Source organism: Polypterus senegalus, chromosome 7, assembly GCF_016835505.1.
Source record: "Polypterus senegalus isolate Bchr_013 chromosome 7, ASM1683550v1, whole genome shotgun sequence".
NCBI classification, from domain to species: domain Eukaryota; kingdom Metazoa; phylum Chordata; class Cladistia; order Polypteriformes; family Polypteridae; genus Polypterus; species Polypterus senegalus.
Window position 1 is genome coordinate 80,238,105 of NC_053160.1, and position 20,642 is coordinate 80,258,746.

Here is a 20,642-nt window from a genome sequence, read left to right on the forward strand (position 1 = left end):
GGGATCTGGCTCCCTCTCCTTCCACAGCTTCAGCAAGTTCACACGTTAAAACCGCTCAGTTAGTCTACGATTGGTTTGTTTCACCAAATAGTCGACCAACCCTTTTCTCTCCTTAATTTCATAAGGGCCTTGCAATGGGTGAGTAATTTAGAATGAGAGGTGGGAATTAATACCATGACACGATCCCCCGGCTGGAATTCTCGGGGTGTCATGCCACGATCGTAGTAACGTGCCTGTGCTGCTTGTGCCTCTTCCATATGACTTTTTAAAATAGGTTGAATTTTCTCAAATCTATCGCGTAACTGTGTAATATACAAAATATTATATAAAATATTTGTACAGGGAAGAGCCTCTCCTTCACAACCTTCTTTCAAAATATCCAGTATACCTTGGGGTTGTCGTCCGTATAACAATTCAAAAGGAAAGAACCCCTTAGAGGCTTGTGGGACTTCCCAATAGGCAAAGAGAACGAGGGGGAGGAGTTGATCCCAATTCCTCTCATCCCCGCTGACCACCTTACGAAGCATCTGCTTGAGAGTCTGATTAAACCTCTCCACTAGACCGTCGGTTTGAGGGTGATACACCGCGGTCTTTAAGTGCTTTATTTTCAGTAACTTGGTCATTTCCCTGAACGTCTCTAAGGTAAAAGGTGTTCCTTGGTCCGTTAGGACTTCTTTAGGAATATCAACACGCGAAAATACTCCTACTAGTTCCCGTGCGATTGCTTTAGATGTAGCTGAGCGCAGGGGAACAGCTTCTGGATATCGGGTCGCATAATCCACGAGGACTGATATATATTTATGTTCTCGGGCTGATGGCTCCAAGGGTCCTACAATATCGACCCCGATTTGTTCAAAGGGGACATCAATTAAGGGAAGGGGAACGAGAGGAGCACGGTCCTTTTTAGGAATTTGCCGCAATTGACATTCTGGACAAGAAATACAAAAACGGCGAACCTCCTCGTTAATTCCCAGCCAATAAAATCTGAGCTTAATCCGCTCTAAAGTTTTTTCGGAGCCTAAATGGCCTCCAAGGAGGTGGGCGTGAGCTAATTCACAAACCTGCCGCCGGTAAGTTCGTGGAATTAACAACAGTTTCCGAACCTCCGCCCCATGTTCCTTGACCCGATATAATAGATCATTTTCTATTACAAAGTGAGGTCCTTGTGGCATGGGCTGATGTGTGTGTTGGCTGTTGACCAGGACTACTGCATTTTTTGCAAATTTTAGGGAGTCATCGTTCCACTGCTCCCTTTTAAAAGAAGCCGACGTTTGTTTGAACTGAAAGTAAATGTCGGAGAGAGGGTCCGGTCTGAGCTCAAGGGGAGGGGATTCCTCCCGACTCGTCGAGGCACAGGGGGATGACGTATTCGCCTGCGACGGACCAGGAATCTCCCTGTCCTCTTCGTGGGCTTCTGTATCTCTCTCCGCCGGCTGTTTACACGGCGTGGAGACAGCTTGAGACAAGTTATCCCCATCTACAACGAAGCCTAAGTTTTTATCAGGAGTAGTCAATAGTTTACCGCATTTATTTTCTGACCAGTCCCGTCCTAGAATCGCTGAGAAGGAAGGATTAGGGTGGATCGCCATGGGATGTTTTTTAATCGTTCCTCCCTGACTCACGAAACACAGGGCGATGTCGTACACCTGGAGGTCTCCTTGAATACATTTAATACTGGTCTTTTTTTTAATTCTCTGTCGCGGTAAAACATATCGGCAATCAACAATGGAAATGTTGCTGCCGGAATCAAACAGGGCAAGGAGTTTATAACCATTAATGACTACAAATCCTGTATTTGAACACGTCAGGGGGTTGGCAAGAGCACACAAGTTATCTCCCCCCTTCCACCTACATCCTGCCTCGCTCCCAGGTAAGTTGCACGCCCGGTGGCCTGGGAACTCAGAAACAGGCTCCGATGTATGTGTAAGAGACTCATTCAGTAGGATCTCTAGGAAATCCACTAGAGAGCCGTTCTGCTCTCCCAGAGTTTAAGACTGGCTTGGGTATTTTCAAGAGCTTTATAAGCTCTTCCATAGAATGGAATTCACCCCAGTCCGGCTGGGCAAAGTTTTTAGGTAGGCCTTTTAAAAAGAGGAGACAGGCTACCTGTTGTACTATTTGGCAGGTGGTTAATTCAAATGGCCTTAGCCACACAGCCACCTGCTCCCAGAGGGCCATAGCCTGCTCCTGGACTGATCTCTCTGGATCAAGTGTCCAGTTTTTTATTATTTTTACCTGCTGGACTGGGGATAGCCCATATTTATCTGGGATCTCAGTCTCAATGGGTGGCTCAGCTCTCTCCTCCGAGAGAACATAATAAGCCCTTTTTGTTTCATCCCCAGAAACAAGCCTACGACTGTATGTCCCCTTCACATTCTCCATTTGGTAAGTTATAAGCCCGGGGTTGTATTTGAGGAGCGGAGCCTGTACTGAGTCCTTCCTGACCCCCAAACGTACTCCCCAGAAACTCGGCCCCGGTACTTTCCTACCTGGTTCATTACATGTCCGAGTCCCAGTTTCTTCTGGGACTGTATCCTGCCGGCTATGCCACTGTCACAAAAACGAGTCCAAGACATTATAAAGGTTTGGGGCAGCCGCCCATATATTGTTTTTCCCAGCTGCAAAAGGGTTTTCCTTTATCAAACAATCGATTTGCATTCCACAGAGTCCAAAATAGAACTGCTATAGTAGCCTAAGATGGAGGCTTTAAAGGTCTTGAGAGGAACTGATGTCATCAAAGGGACCGGAATCAGAAATTACTTCATCAAAGGGGCCGGCTTCGGAAGTGACGTCATCAAAGGGGCCGGCTTCGGAAGTGACGTCTTCAGAGGTGCCGGAACCTTGCAGGATTTCCCCGGGAAAGGTCTGTAGGGAACTGACAAAAGACAGTCAGTGCACTCCACTGCCCCCTGGTCAGATGTTTTATTACAATTACTTGAGCCCTTTAGCTGCCTCCTACTCGCATGTGTGTGACAATATATATATATAAGGTTCTCCCCATGTCTCAGTGGGTTTCCTCCGGGTATTCCAGTTTTCTCCCACAGTCCAAAGACATGCAGGTTAGGTTAATTGGCGATTCTAAATTGTCCCTAGTGTGTGCTTGGTGTGTGCCCTGCGGTGGGCTGGCACCCTGCCCAGGGTTTGTTTCCTGATTTGTGCCCTGTGTTGGCTGGGATTGGCTCTAGCAGACCCCTGTGACCCTGTAGTTTGGATATAGCAGGTTGGATAATGAATGGATGGATGGATGGATATATATATATGGCAAACCGGCTGCCCTGGTAGTTTAGTATAAGAGTTGTCACCCTGTGGTGAAGATGGCTGCAAAACTTATAAATTGCATCAAAGAGAAACAGCATTCTGTCATATGCTTTTTGTGCGCAGAAGGTGTGCTGAGTGCACAAATTCATCTCCGCACGTGTGCTCAGTATGGGGGTAAATTTCTCTGTCGTTGAGTTGTCTATGAGTGGATTGAAATGTTTGAAAATGGCCGTACTAGTGTGACGGATGCAGAGTGCTCTGGACGTCCAACTACAGCCATGACCATGAGAAATGAAGAAAAAACCCTGGAACTGATTCGTGAAAACAGAAGAATTTTTTTGCTGATGGCATTAAAAAGTTGGTATGACACTGGAAAAATTGCATCACAAAGGAAGGTGATTATGTAGAAAAGTGATCTCATTTGCTTTTGAAATTCTTAATAAATAGAGTTTAAAAAAAGAGCAGAAATGTTTTGAACATCCCTCGTATATATATTATATATATATATATATATATATATATATATATATTAGCAATCCCCCAGCTCCACCTGTGTAGTAGTGAAACAGGACAGTGAGGAGGACCCTGCCTGGCTCCCTACTCCTGATGTCACGCTTCCCCCTCCCCTCGGACCGCAGCCTCTGTCTCGGATTAGCGCGAATATATCACTCCTGCAAGCGAACTATGATTCTTAGCGCGATGAGAGAAGTCGCAAAATCAACCGGAATGTTCAAGTAAATTATAAAAAAAATTATCTAAATCCATGAAGTAGTTCTCTCGTTCACTAGCTAAGCTGAGGTAAGGAACGCCCCAAGGCTGGTGTGTCAGTAAGGTGGGCCCCGCCCTCCCATCGGCCCGCTGCGTCTCTCTTGGATCCGCGCAAATAAATTGGTACTGCAAGTGAACTACGATACTTAGTGCGATGAGAAAAGTCGCAAAAATCAACCGGAATGTTCAAGCAAATTATAGATAAAAACCCGATCTAAATCCATTAAGTAGTTCTCTTGTGAAAAGTGGACAGGCAGACAGAATGGTACCATATATAAAGTATATATATATATATATATATATATATATATATATATATATATATATATATTAGTGAAGGGCTACATTAGCATGCATCTGCATGGGAAAAACAAGTATACTGTAGGTTATTTCCACATCTGATGGGGGCTATATAGTCAAAATGCTGTGTCTTTAACCTTCTTTCCTTTGCAGCATGGAAATATTTCACTTTTTATCATATAAAACTTACATATAATTATATAAATATATGTTGCATGCTATCTATGCTTTTTTAGTGTGTCTTTTTCTTGGTGCTGTATTACTGTCACTGTGCTAAGGAAATTTGCAAATATGAATTTCATTGTACTATGTGCACATGAAAACAAAATTTTGGAAAATGAAAAAAGCCCCTGTGATTTATTGCATGTCAATGTATTTCTTGCTTCTTATACACTTTATATAAAATGTTAGCCAGTAGAGGGAACTAGAGGATGCTATCTGCCTGCTTAATTTCTCAAGTGTTTCTCATTCACAGATACAATGGCTACTGCTGCATTTTTTTAGGTTGATTTCATTTTCAGCATTAGAACTTCAATTGCTGCTCTCCCTCTCCTGTGCCTGAGCCAAAAAGAGGATGAAAAGCCGATCCATTATCTTAAACTGTCAAAAGTTTTCTAGCAAGAGCCAGAGCTGAATCTGTAAGATGTTTTACTTGGATCCATTTTAATGCAAATTAAGAAGAGACATAATGAATAAAAAAGGAGAAGGAATGTATAAATTTCCAAGAAATGAAGGAAAAATGCTAAAAATATTTCATTTAAACATGATCAATCATAAAATATTTGTATCTAGTGTGGTATAATTGTATTTTAAAACTACACCTTAAAAAATTCAATGGTTCCCAAAGTCTGTCCTAACACCAAACTAGCAGTATGTGTTAATTTTTTCTTTTAAATTTAGTACACTTAGTGTTTTTCTTGACACACAATCCTAAGTACTGCAGCATTATTGTTATTCTTTATTTAGCAAATCCATTATTTAGAGTGCCTTACAAAAGCAAACTCTAATGTATCACAAAGTACAAAATTCCACATAATGAAAGTCAAAATACAGCCATAAAAATCACTTGTGATGTCTCCCTTTCTTGTTTTGTTATGTTCTTGTGAATTTCTGGTTCACATTTTAGAAGAAATGCAAGGTCACTGTTGATTAATTGCTTAGTTTCCACAAACCTTTAGAAGATAAGCTCTGATCTAATATATAAAGATGAATGTGTGTTTTGTCACTAAATTCCCATTTGTACAGGTGAAGACCATAGACACTGTTTTGTTCTGAACGTTTTTCCCTTGGAGAAGTTTATATCCTGACTATACCTGCTTCTAAGATGCACTCAGGTATGCATACAGTAGTTGTTGCCCACAGTGGGATTAGTCAGTGAAATTTTGGTTTGAGGACAAATTTCTTCCACCCGGAGGATATACTGAGTAACTGAACCTGCACTTTATTCCACACTTAGCAGTGTCATTACAATTTTCATAAAAATAAAAAGCAAAAAGCATGGAGAGTATAAAATACAATTAAAACACAATATAATTACAATTTGCGCAGCCTTTTGTCTTAGCTTTATAATACTAAAAGAAATATGTTACCTCACACTTTGCCTAATTCAAGTTGGATTGTTTTCTACAAATTATATAACTATAAAAAGCCTGGTCTCCAAGAAACTATTGAAATCATCAGAAAAAAAACTGAAATGCAGAGTCACCAGTTTCATTTTTTGGACATGTTTGCTCCCCCTTGTCTATTAGCGGCTAAGCGAGTTTCTCTCTCGTTTTTCTTTCCTATGCAGTTTACTTTGGCGATGGAGTCGCTTTTTTTCAGTTTCATGCCGTAGCCTCGCACTTCCGGGCCGGACAGACAGACACATTTCCACGCTTAGACATTTATATTTTATTCCCCGCCCATCCCATAGCATGTGAATGCAGCAATAATCCTAAAACCTGATGAAAAACTACAATTTGTACAATATTTTCATTGTTTGATGGCTGAGTGGGTTGGCATAGCTTTCTACACCTCTGCTCTCCTCCTGGGTGTCTAAAGTCTATGCAACCTCCAGATGCTTTGCACAAAAAGGTGTATCTTCAAGAGATCTACCAACATGAATTATTTTTTATAGTTGCTTCTAAATAAACATGCTAAAAACTTCTAAAAACTCATTATTTTAACATGGCTTTCTCATAGCTTCATTTTAATTTAACCCTGACGTTCTGTATATGCAATTAATTATCATTATCATTCTTGGTGGTTCCGAAATCCGTACTAACCCCTACTTTCTCTGCTATTCTTTTTCCAGTTTTCTGTGGTGGTGATCTGCACCACCACTACCCAATCAAAGCATTGTGCTGTCCCTACATTGATGGATTGAAGGCCAGAGGTCCACATGACCATCATCATCAAGTTCTTCCATGTGAAGCCTGAAAACCATGAAGACTGATTGAGGTTTTCTTTTGTTTTTCCTCTTCCTTCATGCAATATAAATAATGTTGTTGTTGTTGACATCTTGCTTAATTGGATGGTACAAAATAAGATTTGTTAATGCTGTTCCTTCACAAGCCTTGGAACAGTAGTTTGGATGTAAGCATGGTCGGAGTCTGTGCACAGGTCGTCTTTGAGTACTCCATTCCACAGCCCAAAGATGAGAATGTGAAACCAATTGGTGGATCTAAATTTGCCCGCTGCAACTGAATGTGGATGTTTACATCGAACCTTTTCTCCTTTCCAGTGCTGATTCTTGTCTTATTTCTGATTCTGCAAGGATTAGCTCCAATAGCCCCCTCCTTGGGTACAGACACGATTGGATGATTAACAACAGGACTCATTTGAACAATTCGAATTATTTCCAACAAGTACTGCCAATACACATTCATTCACACCTCATTGACAATAAACATTTTGAAGAAAACAAGATAAAAAAAGCTAATCAGTTCTTGTGAGTAAACACCTATATTTGCAATACACTTTAGAAAAACTGAACTGTATTTTTGAAATGTTAAATGTTAATAATGACCTGGCCAAATAAAACTGGCATCTGGTTAAAAAATATGTGGTTAAATTAATTTTTATTAATAGATTGGAATTACAAACTGTAACCATGATAAAGACTGGGAACACCTGTATCAAAATGAATATGTATGCTTTAATATATTTCAGATGTGTGAAGAAAAATATTTACATAAAAATATTATCAAATATAAAATCAGCCAAACTATTTGTCTAATTTCGACAACAGTAACTCCATGATGTTCATATACATTCTGTGTGTCACTAGATGGCAACATTGCATAAAGCAAGGAATACAAGTGGATTTCCCAGATGCTTGCACTGTTTTTGTCAGCTTTAGAATAAGCCTTTTAGAACTGGTCCTTCCCAACCCAGTCACCTCTACTCGAGACTAAACTGGTTTTATTCTCTGAGTCTATCAGAATAAGACATGTTCTTAAATCCTGAGCTGCACTTTTATTTTTAATATACAAATGCGTATATTTTTTGGTATTTGGTACACTGTATTAATCCGTATGTAAAAGAAATTGTTATAACAGTTCTGAAGAAGATTACATTTTGTGTTTTGATTAGTAGTTTACATACGATGTATCAAGTTAAAATTTCTTTGATCTTGTAGCATTTTGTCCTGTTCCTACCTTAAAGAGTTATGTTGCCAATTTAAATTTTATTTTTGGACTAACATTATATGGTATCCTTGAATGCTAGTTAGTTTTGAAAGCTTCTGTTAATTGTTGTATTTCTTAATATAGATGTCAAATATAACATAGAACATGGAAGTATTCTGTCATAATGTACATTTGCCTTATTTTTTTGTGTGTGCTGTAGAAATAACAGTACCAAAAGGGCCTAGCCCAAACCCTGAAAAACAGCCCCAGACCGTATTATCCCTCCTCCAACAGACTTTACAGTAGGCACTATACAGTCTGGAAGGTAGCGTTTCTCCAAACCCAGATTGTCCCCATACTCCCAGAGAGTGAAGTGTGATTCATCATTCCAGAGAAGACGTTTTCAAGACTCAGTTTGAAATGGCAGTATGCGTAAACCTTTGTTTCTAAATCGTTTTTGTATCACGACCCAATTTTTTCCTATGTGACTTTGTGACCCTCTAAGGTGGGGGTGGGGGATTCTCCTTGGAAAATCGAACGTGATTGTCAGAGCAACAGGGGGTCAAGTGATCTGCCACAATCCATTCCATGATTCATAGCTAGAGGGTGGTGCAGGGAAATAGGATATTTTGGAACTAGGTGTTGGCGACCCAGGGGCGTCTGCAGTTGTTTGGGACCAATGCGACATCGTTTAGAACCCCTTACCATTAGTTATAATGGAGCAGTGGAGTGGTGTGCAATGAGGGTTCACTGTGAAAGCCTTTTATAAGAATGGTGATAGTGTGACTGCTGTGCAAAGGGAATTTCGCCGTCATTACCAGTTAGGATGTCACGATCGTGTCCCGTCTACTTATGCGATTACAACATGGGTGCATAATTTCAAAGAAGTGGGTTCAGCTTTAAAAACGAAGTCCCCAGGTGGAGCAACTTCGCATACTGCCCGACAATCGATGGCAGCTATTCGAAGATTGTTTGGAAGGCAATTCATGTCATGCAATCGTGATATTCCATGGCCTTGAGATCCCCAGATCTCACTGTCTGTGATTTTTTCTGTGGGGACATCTTAAAAGCCAAGTGTACTGCACATGTCCCGCAACCATTGCTGAACTGAAAAGGAGGATTGAAGAGGAAATCACTGGCATATTACGTCGAGTAATGCAGAATTTCCACAAAAGGCTGTCAGAATGTTCACAGAGAAATAGACAACACCTTCATGATGTTTTCTTCAAAACATAAAATGAATATTGCATGAATATTGATTACCATTATTAATTGCATATCCTGTACAATACATTTCATTATTGAATGTATTTGTTAATGTGTTTGTTCGTGCATTGAACGGCAGTTGAAAATTTTCCATTTCCATGCGCCACCCTGTATTACAAATAATAGCAACTCATGTCCCACCTATGGTAGCCTGTGACCTTATAGTGGGTCGTGATCCAGTGGTTGAGAAACACTGCTTTGAACCACTCCAGGAAATGTTTGACTTTGGCATGTGTGCAGTTGCTCGACCATCGATACTTTTTTCGTGAAGCTCCAGATGCATAGCTCCTGTGCTGAGATTGCATTGAGCGTCAGTTTGGAATTCTTTCGGGAGTGATATGACAGAGGATAGGCGATTTTTACACGCTATGCACTTCAGTCACTGAATGGCTCCATTCTGTTAGCTTGTGTGGTTTACCGTGTCATGGCTGAGCTGTTATTGTTCCTTGACATTTCCACTTTACAATAATAGCACTTACAGTTGCCCAGGGCAGATCAAGCAGAGCAGACGTTTCACATACTGACTTGTGGCAAACTTGACATCCTATGACAGTACAACGTTTGAAGTCACTGAGCTCTATTGTACAACCCATTCCACTGCCAATGGAGATTTCATGGTGATGTTTTGATCTTATGCACCTGTTACCAATGGGTGTGGCTGAAACACCTAAGCTCAGTCATTTGGAGGGGTATACACATATTTTTGGTCATATACTGTATGTAAGCAAATCAAAGAAGCATTCACTAAGATATGGAGAGAGCATAGAAACTCAGCACAGTGTAACTGAGCCATAATTATATTCTAGGCCCCTGGAACTGTGAGGTCACAGTGTTACACACAGTGCCAACTATCCATCTGCTTGTATTACACTGTTATGTAACAGTTAAGAGTAAAGCATAAAGTAAAATTTAATCACTCAATTATTTATCCTTGCCTGTCCTTTACACATAGTTTTAAAAAGATATATATTGTATTTCATAAAGGTACAAACTCCTATGACTATGCTGATTTCATAAAATGAAAAACAAATTATTGTCATAATTGGAGACTTTTCTGATGACATCGGAGTGTATTTAAAAAAAAATTAATTGTTGAAAGATTATTAGTTTTTTGATTATTGTAATGCACACTTGCCTAAATAAATGTTTATTCTGGTCAATCAGTTGTCCAGTATGAAACAGCCATTCCCTTTATTGGTCCCAGTAAATGCTCATCACATTAAAATTGAATACTGAATAAGGGATTTTAAAATAAGAATATAATACACCTGTTACCAGAGGGGACTGGGCAGTCTCTTGGTCTAGAATCCCTACAGATTTTTTTTTTTTATCTCCAGCCGTCTGGAGATTTTTTTTTTTTTCTGTCCACCCTGGCCATCGGACCTTACTTATTCTATGTTAATTAATGTTGACTTAATTTTTATTTTTTATTGTGTCTTCTATTTTTCTATTCTTCATTTTGTAAAGCACTTTGAGCTACATTTTTTTGTATGAAAATGTGCTATATAAATAAATGTTGTTGTTGTTACATTTCGGTGAGCCAAATACAGGTATATATTATGCACTCCATCTCAGTGACAGATTCTAAGTGCCAGTAACAGGTGTAATATAAATGGTATTAGAACATTAGATCAATCTGCATGAGAGCAGGCCATTCAGCCCAACAAAGCTTGCATCCCATCCACTTATTTCTTCCAAAACATCAAGTCGACTATCTGCCATGCTGCTTGGTAACTTATTGCAAGTGTCCATGGTTCTCTCTGTAAAGAAAAAATCCTCATGTTTGCTTGAAATTTCCCCTTAACAAGTTTCCAACTGTGTGTCCCCGTGTTCTTGATGAACTCATTTTAAAGAAACAGTCTTGATCCACTGTACTTGTTCCCTTTATAATCTGGAACACTTCAATCATATCTCCTCTTAATCTTCTTTAGCTTTTTCACCACCATGCCACTGACATTGGATGCTGTGCATTAATATCGCGTTACTTAATAACTTAACTCCTCGCTATTTCAACTGCACAAACAATTGGCAATGATAAATGAACTCTTGAAAATGTGTGTGAATGTAAGGCCATATCTCAACAATAACATCAATGGACATATATTTTTAAGATCCTTTCAGATCAATCAATTTAAACTGACTTATTGCACTGTGTGTCTAAGCTAATATGTATTTTTATGTGTTTTATGAAATATCTAAAGTTTGGAAATGTAGTTTACCTGTAAACATTTTAACCCACTCTTAACAAGGAAAAGAAAATCTGAGCACATCTCTCCAGTTATGATGTCACTACATTAGTTACCTGTGCTATTTAGAATCAACTTTAAAATTCTGCTTATGGTTTACAAAGACTTAAATAATTTCGCTCCATCCTATATTTCAGAATGCCTTTCTTCAAATGAGCGTCTGCTTTGAATTCCAAGAGCTAAACTTAAAAGAAGTGATGAGGCAGCCTTCTGCTGTTATGCACCAAAAATCTGGAATGACTTAACAATAGAAATTCACCAGGCTAATACGGTGGAACACTTTAAAAAACTGCTAAAAACTCATTATTTTAGCATGGCTTTCTCATAGCTTCATTTTAGTTTACCTTGATATTCTGTACATGCATTTAGTTGTCATTTTTTTTGTGGCTCCAAAATCCGTACTAACCTCTACTTTTTCTGCTGTTCTTTTCTGGTATTCTGTTGTGGCGATCAGCGCCACCATCACTCGATCAAACCACTATGATGTCCCTACTTTGGTGGATTAAAGGCCAGAAGTCTATGTGAGCGTCATTGTCAAGTTCTTCCATGTGAAGCCTGGAGGACTGATTAATATAATTAATGTTAGGTAGAATGCCTAGAGGGGGCTGGGCGGTCTCGTGGCCTGGAACCCATGCAAATTTTGATTTTTTTTCTCGTCGTCTGGAGTTTTTTTTTTTCTGTCCTCCCTAACCATCGGACCTTACTTTTATTTGATGTTAATTAGTATTGCCTAATTTTATTTTCATATTTTGTCTTTTTTTCTCTTTCTTCATCCTGTAAAGAACTTTGAACTATATCACTTGTGTGAAAATGTGATATATCTATAAATATTGTTCTTGTTGTTGACCTGCACTCAGAGAAGATGCCTACTATGTACAAAAATGAACTGAATTGAATACATGAAAACAGCGTTCCCATATTCTCTATAATTCTGTGATGGCCAGTGACATTTTCCTGTGGTGTGCTGGGCAGGTGACACTTCAATAGAGGCCAAACAAATTAAAAAGGCAGGCTTAGTTATGGAACGCACTCTGGACCCCCAGGAGGTTGTGCCGGAGGAGAGAATTAAAATAAAACTGAGTGCCATTATGAACAATGCTACACATCTTCTATCTGACACGCTAACACTGAGGACTTTGCGGCAAATGTAAGAAGGTTTTTCTATGTGCGAAGAGCCATAGATAAACTGAATAAATTACCAAGTAGTGTGGTGAGGAGCAGGACCTTAAAGATCTTCAAATCTCAACTTGATGTTATTTAGGACAATCTAGTTGAATAAGATGGACAAGCTCATTTTTGCTGAATGGCCTGTTCTCATTGCAGTCATTCTAATGTTCTAACAATGAATTATTCATTAGACGTGCATGTCAAGAAATGCAACTCAGGCTCCTTTATGTTTACAGCAATACACTTTTATAACGCCACACTGTGACTGCTCTCTTATCTTTATTTAAGTTTTTTCTCCTTGGTTATAGTTTTTGGTGTGTATTTAAAGGGGATGTTGTTGGAGGTGGTGTTTGGTTTTTATTTCTTGAGCTTCTGTAAAAAGCTAAATTTCCCTCTTTGGACAAATGAAATACTCATCTATCCATCTATATTTACAATGTAATTTAACAAACAGTAATTTTTCAGTGTATTTGCAATACTCTCAAAACATAAATCACAAGGACTATACTGTCCAGGACGAAAAGCATAAAACATACCTTTGAAACATTCTGAGTTCTAATGGGTTTCTAACTTTTCGTCGAAGTGTAAGATATCGTTTTGCAAAAACAACACATATAAAATGGTTTGGGTTATCATAACTGGCCTTTAAAGTGTTATAATGCAGGCAGGGTGGTAAAGAAGTTAAGGTTTTGGACTTCAGATCCTGAGGTTGTAGGTTCATATCCCACTGTTGACATTGCGTTACCATCAGCAAGTCACTTCAGCTGAGAAAAAAACAAAAGAAATGTAACAAGTGATATCTCAAGTGCGGTAAGTCACCTTGGATAAAGGCGTTAGCCAAATAAGTAAATAATAAAATGGTGAACACCCCTTTTAATGCAATAAATAAATCTGTGCATTCTTAGGAATAGCCAAACTCATTCACGCAGTGCACTGAACGGCTCGATTTCATTCTGCTTGTTCATTTTTTCATGCCTTCATGAACACTTTTTGAGGCTGATGTAAATTGTCATATCAGTATAAAACCCACAGAGGATCTGCATTCTTTTTATACTTTATATTGTACGGGGAACATAAATATGTAATCTTCCTGAATATGTTTGCAAATTTTTAAAAATGTATATACATTAAATAATGTACGGCCTGGAAAATCAAAGAATGAAAAGCAAGTTGATAATACCTTAGCCAAATTTTAGGCTTGCTATATTTTATTTATTTAAAAATAACAAAGTTATCTGATGAAAAGGACTAGTATTATGCTTCATTGTCATCGTTTTTAAATTGTGTTTGCAGCAAGATGTATTTACCTTTGGAAAATGTTAAATGAAACGCAGGTAAGGCTTAGAAATCGTTCTGAATAGAGCTGCACAGCTGGCTGGAAAATCCTTTTCTGTGAATTCCTTAGAGCTGCAGGCTGCCAAGCCCGGGTAATTTATTCTGCTGTCATTAATAATGCAGGGACTCACACAGAGCTGGAAAACTCCTGCTGCTGAAAAGGGTGATTCCCTGCACATGCTTGTTGAAGCAGCAAAAATATCTGAAAATGAAGAGCTGTGCTGCGGCATATGCCGTCGTTCTGACAGGCACAAGAACACATTAAGATGAACAGGATTAATCTACTCTGGTAATGGTTTAGTTTCACTGCAGTATGCTAATCCATCTTATAAAGGTATGGGTATAAAAACCAAAAGGTTGTTTTATTGTAAGAATAAATTAAAGGTATAGAACAAAGAGAATGTACTGCCGACCTTTCATACTGAATGTGCTGCGCAGTGTTCATATATACTGTACTGTAGCTAACGGGCTTTATTTTTAAAGAACACATGATCAATAGTCACACAGAATTTGGAAGCACAAATTATTATTACCAGAAGTCTCGCCATCTTGTGTTTGATGTCTCTCACTCTAAAGCCATTGTCTGAATTAAGCATGAAATTGGTTTTAAGAGGCTACAGTGAATCACACTTTAAATTACAATGATTTTTTTAATCAGTCCTTTTAAAGAAGTTGATTAATGAGATTTCTCTTCGGGTGAGGGAGGTAGTGTGTTGGTTAGTACTTCTGAATTACAGTTCCACTGGCAGAAGTTCATATGTCAGCATGGCCAGCTATGTGTATGTGATGAGTTTGTGTGTTTTCTCAATGTACAGAATTTCTTTGATTATTTAAATCTCATTGCAAAACTCAGCGATGTGTATGAGGGGGGAACCCAAAAATAACAATTTTTTTCTTGAGGCTGGAGGGACGTTATAGCTCTGACGTTTGCCGCTAGGTGTGTGTACTAGACTGCCCTCTGCCTCATTCGGCCAAGCGGCATCCTTGAAGTTCTCAAGCGATTGTGTGATGCAGTGCGGAGAAAACAACCTGAATTGTGGTGATCAGGTGAGTGGCTTCTGCATCACGACAACGCTCCTGCCCACACAACACTGAATGTGAGGCAGTTTCTCATGAAAAATGGGATGACAATGGTTTCCCACCCCCCCTACTCCCTGGACCTTGCACCCTGCGATTTCTTCTTATTTCCTATAATAAAGAGGGACCTTAAAGAAAAGTGTTTTCAGCATGTAGAGGAGGTCAAGAAACAAGCAACGGAGGCACTGAAGGCTACCACTTTGTGTTATTACTTTGTGAGTTTCAGAACAGTTCTGAACAATGGAAAAATCAGTGGGACAAGTGTATTGTTTCTCAGGGAGAATATTTTGAGGGTGATAACATTTTGGAAATGTTCTGAGAAATATATGATTTAAAAAAAAATTCTCATTATATTTGGGTACCCCCTCGTATATTTTAGTCAACTAATCACACTAAACTGTGTGGTGGACGGCCAGGGCCCTTATCCAGCTGGGACACCTTTGCAGTGGAAGGACTGGGGTAGAGAGCTTATTCAGAGCATTGCCTCCCCTGGAGTGGTAGGTGGCAGCTCCTCAGGGTGGCAGCAGTGCCTCAGACTCCCACAGGGCTCCATGGGAGTTTGGCCAGCCCTATTGGGTTCCGTGGATGCCGCCAGGGTCATCAGGCACCAGGAGCACTTCCGGGATTCGGCTGCCACTATTCCGGGAGCCAGAGTCAGGAGGAGGTGGACGAAGCTTGCTGGAGGAGGAGGAGAAGTGGATGTAAAGAGAGAGAAAGAAAGAGGAAGACAAAGAAAGAAGAAGAAGAAAAGTGTGCTTCGGTGCTGTGTTCTAGTGCTTGAACTATGCTGTACAGGTGGGAAAGGGGGGAAGGCGTGAGGATAAATATGAATGAATAAGTGTGGTTGTATGCATGTGTATGCCTTTCCATGGAATAATGTGCCATCCAGTGTTGTTTCTTACAAATGGCAACCCCAATAAAACAATACACAAAATCAAAAAATAGGTGGCAAGATTAAGATACCTTGATTATTTTTATATTTTAATAAATATCACACACACCGTTTTTAATCCTTTTAGATCTTAGGCAGTTTGAGGTTGATCTAGCTCATTATAATTACATGCTAGTTTATATCTGGCAGCACAGTGGCTTAGTGGTACATTGTTTACTGCTGCTTACCCTCCAATACACAGTCCTAGGCCTAAATATTGCCCCAATTGTTGTCTGTATGAAATCTGCACATTACCTCTGTTGTTTTGTATCTCCAAAAATGTACAGATTAGGTTAACCGGTGATTTCAGATTGGCCCAGTGGATGTACACAGTGTAATGAGAAGAGAGACTTCGGCATGCTGGAAGTTAAGCGTAATAGAATAACTGTAGCATATTACTACCCACATCTGCCACAAATAGATGTCAGAATCAGATTCAGTGACTCAAAGAAAAAAACAAAACACTGAGATTACCATAATCAATGAAGGAAAATGTAAAATCTAATCCTAACATCTAAATTCTAGCAACCTACTTTGTACTGTTTTACAGGCTGAAAATATAAAAATATATATTTCTGCTTCTGGATGTATGAAAGAGGATCACAAAAATAAGATATGGTTGACAAATAGCAAATAGAAAAATTGTTAAAAGGTTATCAACACGGGATACATTGTAGGTGTTATAATGAGTCATGTCAAAAAGGATGAAAGTCCATTTTATCTCTGTTGGAGTTAATAACAAGCAGATATAAGAACATATTGGTAATTTTATTGACATTTTAAAGTGTGGTTTTCAAAGTGATGCAGGAAGATTATTCGATCTTCCGTAAGGACTTACACATGCACAGACACTCGCAGGTAAATACTCCAAAATAAAGTGCAACACCAAAAGCAGCTTTAATGAAGAGTTGATAGATTCATCAAACTTGCAGGCTTCCTTGCTCATGCTTTAAAATATTCATGCAGTATTATGCTATGTTTATTGACCTTAAATGAGGTTGTTGACGCTCTGTGTCGCATTTTGTAAATGGGTTGTGAATTTCATTTCTTTCTACCAAAACTGGATGTCTGTCTTGACACAGTAATTTTTTTGATACTCTTTCTTCCATTTAAACCAAGCAATAAGAAATAATGGTGGCTCATTCCTTACCACTGACAAATTGTGTGACCCTGAGTGATTCAATTAACTGGTCTGGGCTCCAGTCTTAAAAAATATATTATTTGATCAAGCAACTTATTTTTATTCTTTATAAGATCATTAATAGCATAGGCCATCAGAAGAAACTTCACAAAGCAAGAATTATTACCACAGGATGTGAACGAACTTAAGACTATAATAATACAACAAATAGCAGTACAAGTCTAAGAAGGAGTGCGTTATTGATAGACAGTTGCAGGAGTCTGAAAATGACATGAAATTAAAGAAAGAGATAATTACATTGTGGGAAAAATAGAATGAATTGACCATAGGCTGTAGCACAGTTTAACATGGAAAACATCACTTTACTGGATTTACTGTTTCTGAAACCATCAGTGAAAAGTTGGGTTTTTACTATGATGGACAGGTGCCCTGTCCAGGGTTTGTTCCTACCTTGCATTCCTATGCTAGCTGGAATAGGGTTCATTTCCCCTTGCAACCCTGGTCTGGATTAAGCCAGTTAGAAAAATCACATGACTTACCGAATACGGTAAAAAAGTGGCAAAGTGAAGTGGCAAAAGTTTCAGTGTATGAAAACATGCCTTCCATGTTTCCATTACATGGTTCCGACAACAAAAGGGAACTGGAAATAATTGTGTCATTATTACTAGTACTATTTTTCTCAAGGTAAGGATGTGTTTTCTGTTTGCTTGTGTGATAGTAGTGACTTCGTGGGAGGAGTTCTCATGTAAATACAGAAATAAATCAACCCTATACAAAGTATGTGGCAGGAAAAGTTTTCTGTGATTTAGTTTTTTGGAAGGAAACCACACCCAGCGGCGTGAAAGGTTATCATGGAGGAGAACAAGCGATGAGGGAAAGCACACAGTTGGTCCTATTTTAAAATGGTTGAATCTCATAATATTGGTGTTTTTTTTCTTTGAAAATGACATTTATAAGCTATTTTATAATGTGTATCCATAACTTTCTTGGCTTGAAAAATAGACATGTTTTCCTATAGGGGGCACAAGCTCTCTGGAAATCTTAAGTAACCCAAAACTATATAGATATAAAATTAAAAGGCTATACCCCTCCCTTAGTGATACAGAGGTAAGAAATCACATAAGAGAAAATAACTTACCGTTCTTTCAGTTTTTCTCAACTTTTTCTCAATTGCCTTTCTACTGAGGTTAGAAAGAAGGTCAAAGCAAAAGATCCTTGATTGTTGTTGTAGATCATTGTGAGTATTGCTCTGGTTTGATTTTTCTGGTTTTGTGGATTCTTTACTTCTGTTTTTATAATTACAATTTCTGGATAGTGTATTGAGATTTTGCATTGGCTTTTTAGCAAATCATATTGCCCTTTTGTGGCTTTTTCCATTTTTGTTCTGTTCCCTGATTTATTTGTGAATAAACTCCCTGCAGAATTGGCACTCCAGCCACCATAAAAAAAACCTCACACTTGTTCCATTCCATCTGAACTAGGGTGGTGTTGAGGTGTCACCCGTTGCATGGCTACGCTTGGGTCCTAACCTGGGATCCTGAGGTGGTTTGTCATGTGGTGGGTGCAGCAATGCGCTGTATCAGCGCAAGCTCCTAACCTCTCTCTCTCTCTTTATATATACTATATATCTATATATATATATCTATATATATATATCTATATATATATATCTATATATATATATAATAATAAAAGGCAAAGCCCTCACTCACTCACTCACTCACTCATCACTAATTCTCCAACTTCCCGTGTAGGTAGAAGGCTGAAATTTGGCAGGCTCATTCCTTACAGCTTACTTACAAAAGTTAAGCAGCTTTCATTTCGAAATTCTACACGTAACGGTCATAACGGTCGATAACGTTCGACAACGTCCGCCATGTTGAAGTCTCTTATTTATGGCTCCATCTTCACGAAATTTGGTAGGCGGCTTTCCTGCGCTAACCGAAACCGATGTACGTACTTATTTCGATGGTATGACGCCACTGTCGGCCGCCATATTGAACTTTCCAACGTCACTAATTTTCCAACTTCCCGTGTAGGTAGAAGGCTGAAATTTGGCAGGCTCATTCCTTACAGCTTACTTACAAAAGTTAAGCAGGTTTCATTTCGAAATTCTACGCATAACGGTCATAACGGTCAACAACATCCGCCATGTTGAACTTTCTTATTCATGGCCCCATCTTCACGAAATTTGGTAGGCGGCTTCCCTGCGCTAACCGAAACCAATGTACATACTTATTTCAGTTGTATGACGCCACTGTCAGCCGTCATATTGAACTTTCCAACGTCACTAATTCTCCAACTTCCCGTGTAGGTAGAAGGCTGAAATTTGGTACTTATTTCGGTGGTATGATGCCACTGCTGGCCGCCATATTGAACTTTTCAACGGTCTTTGTTACTTATGGGCCCATCTTCAAGAAATTTGGTACGCGGGTTCCCAACGCTAACTGAATCCTACTTACGTACATATATACATCTATAGCCTGCAGCTTGGTCACCGTGTGAGGCGGCGTTGGGTCCCCCATCCCAGCGCCTCCCACGTTGTTGGCTGCCTGCCTATATAAGGCCGTCCATCGCTCCAGTCTCTACATTCCCTTCCTTGCTTCGCCACGGGATTCACATCTCCCTGCTGATAACTACAGCATTTTTATTTAATCCACGGCTTCTCCGCTGTTTTATTATTCATTTATTACGATTATAGTTATTGTGTAGGTATTTTAGACTTACTTTACATTGTTCAGGTACCCATTTCCTTTATCATTCCAACCGTACCCCCATTAACATGTCTATCGAGGTGATCACCATCGATCAAAGAACTGTCACTTAACCGAGTGGTTTCCATGCCTGGAGATGGCACCTACCTTTTCCATTCTCTTTGTTACATATTGCACGGCCATATCAGGCTCACTCTTGATATCCGGAGGAACATTGTGTCTTATGTATTGAATGACTGGGACAGGTTCAAGGTGTGGACTGATGACAGTACAGGAGATAATTGTACTACACAGGCGCACTAGAAGAGTGAAATACTTAAGCCCTTCACCTATGCATCTGCATGTGAGTTGATGGCTGCCGCTGAATTGTTCGGTTGTCGCTTTCAAGTGTACCGAAATGGCCAAATATTTTACACCTTTTGACAACCTCCAATGCCTCTTAAACATCTTAGATTGACGGGTGACGATTTCAGTAGTGGACACTTTGATGTTTATAAATGTTTAAATTCTCAAAAGCTGGATGTGAAGTTATTGATGAAACCAGTTGTATACTTGACAGATGCCAAATGTCTCTTCAACACAAGTCTTACAAATACTGTCGCAATTGAAACAAACCATGAAACTCAAACCGATTATGACAACAGCAATCCAAGCTGTGAGATTTGAAACAAGATTTTTCACATGGCCAACTGTACATTGCATGCTCAAGAGTGAACTCGGCACTCAGCTTGGTCATATTACAACCAGAGGGCCGAACTCACAATTTGATACAAAGAGATCAAACTTAACAAATAATTTTTGGTATATTTTCCCTCAGTTTAAAAAGGTTTC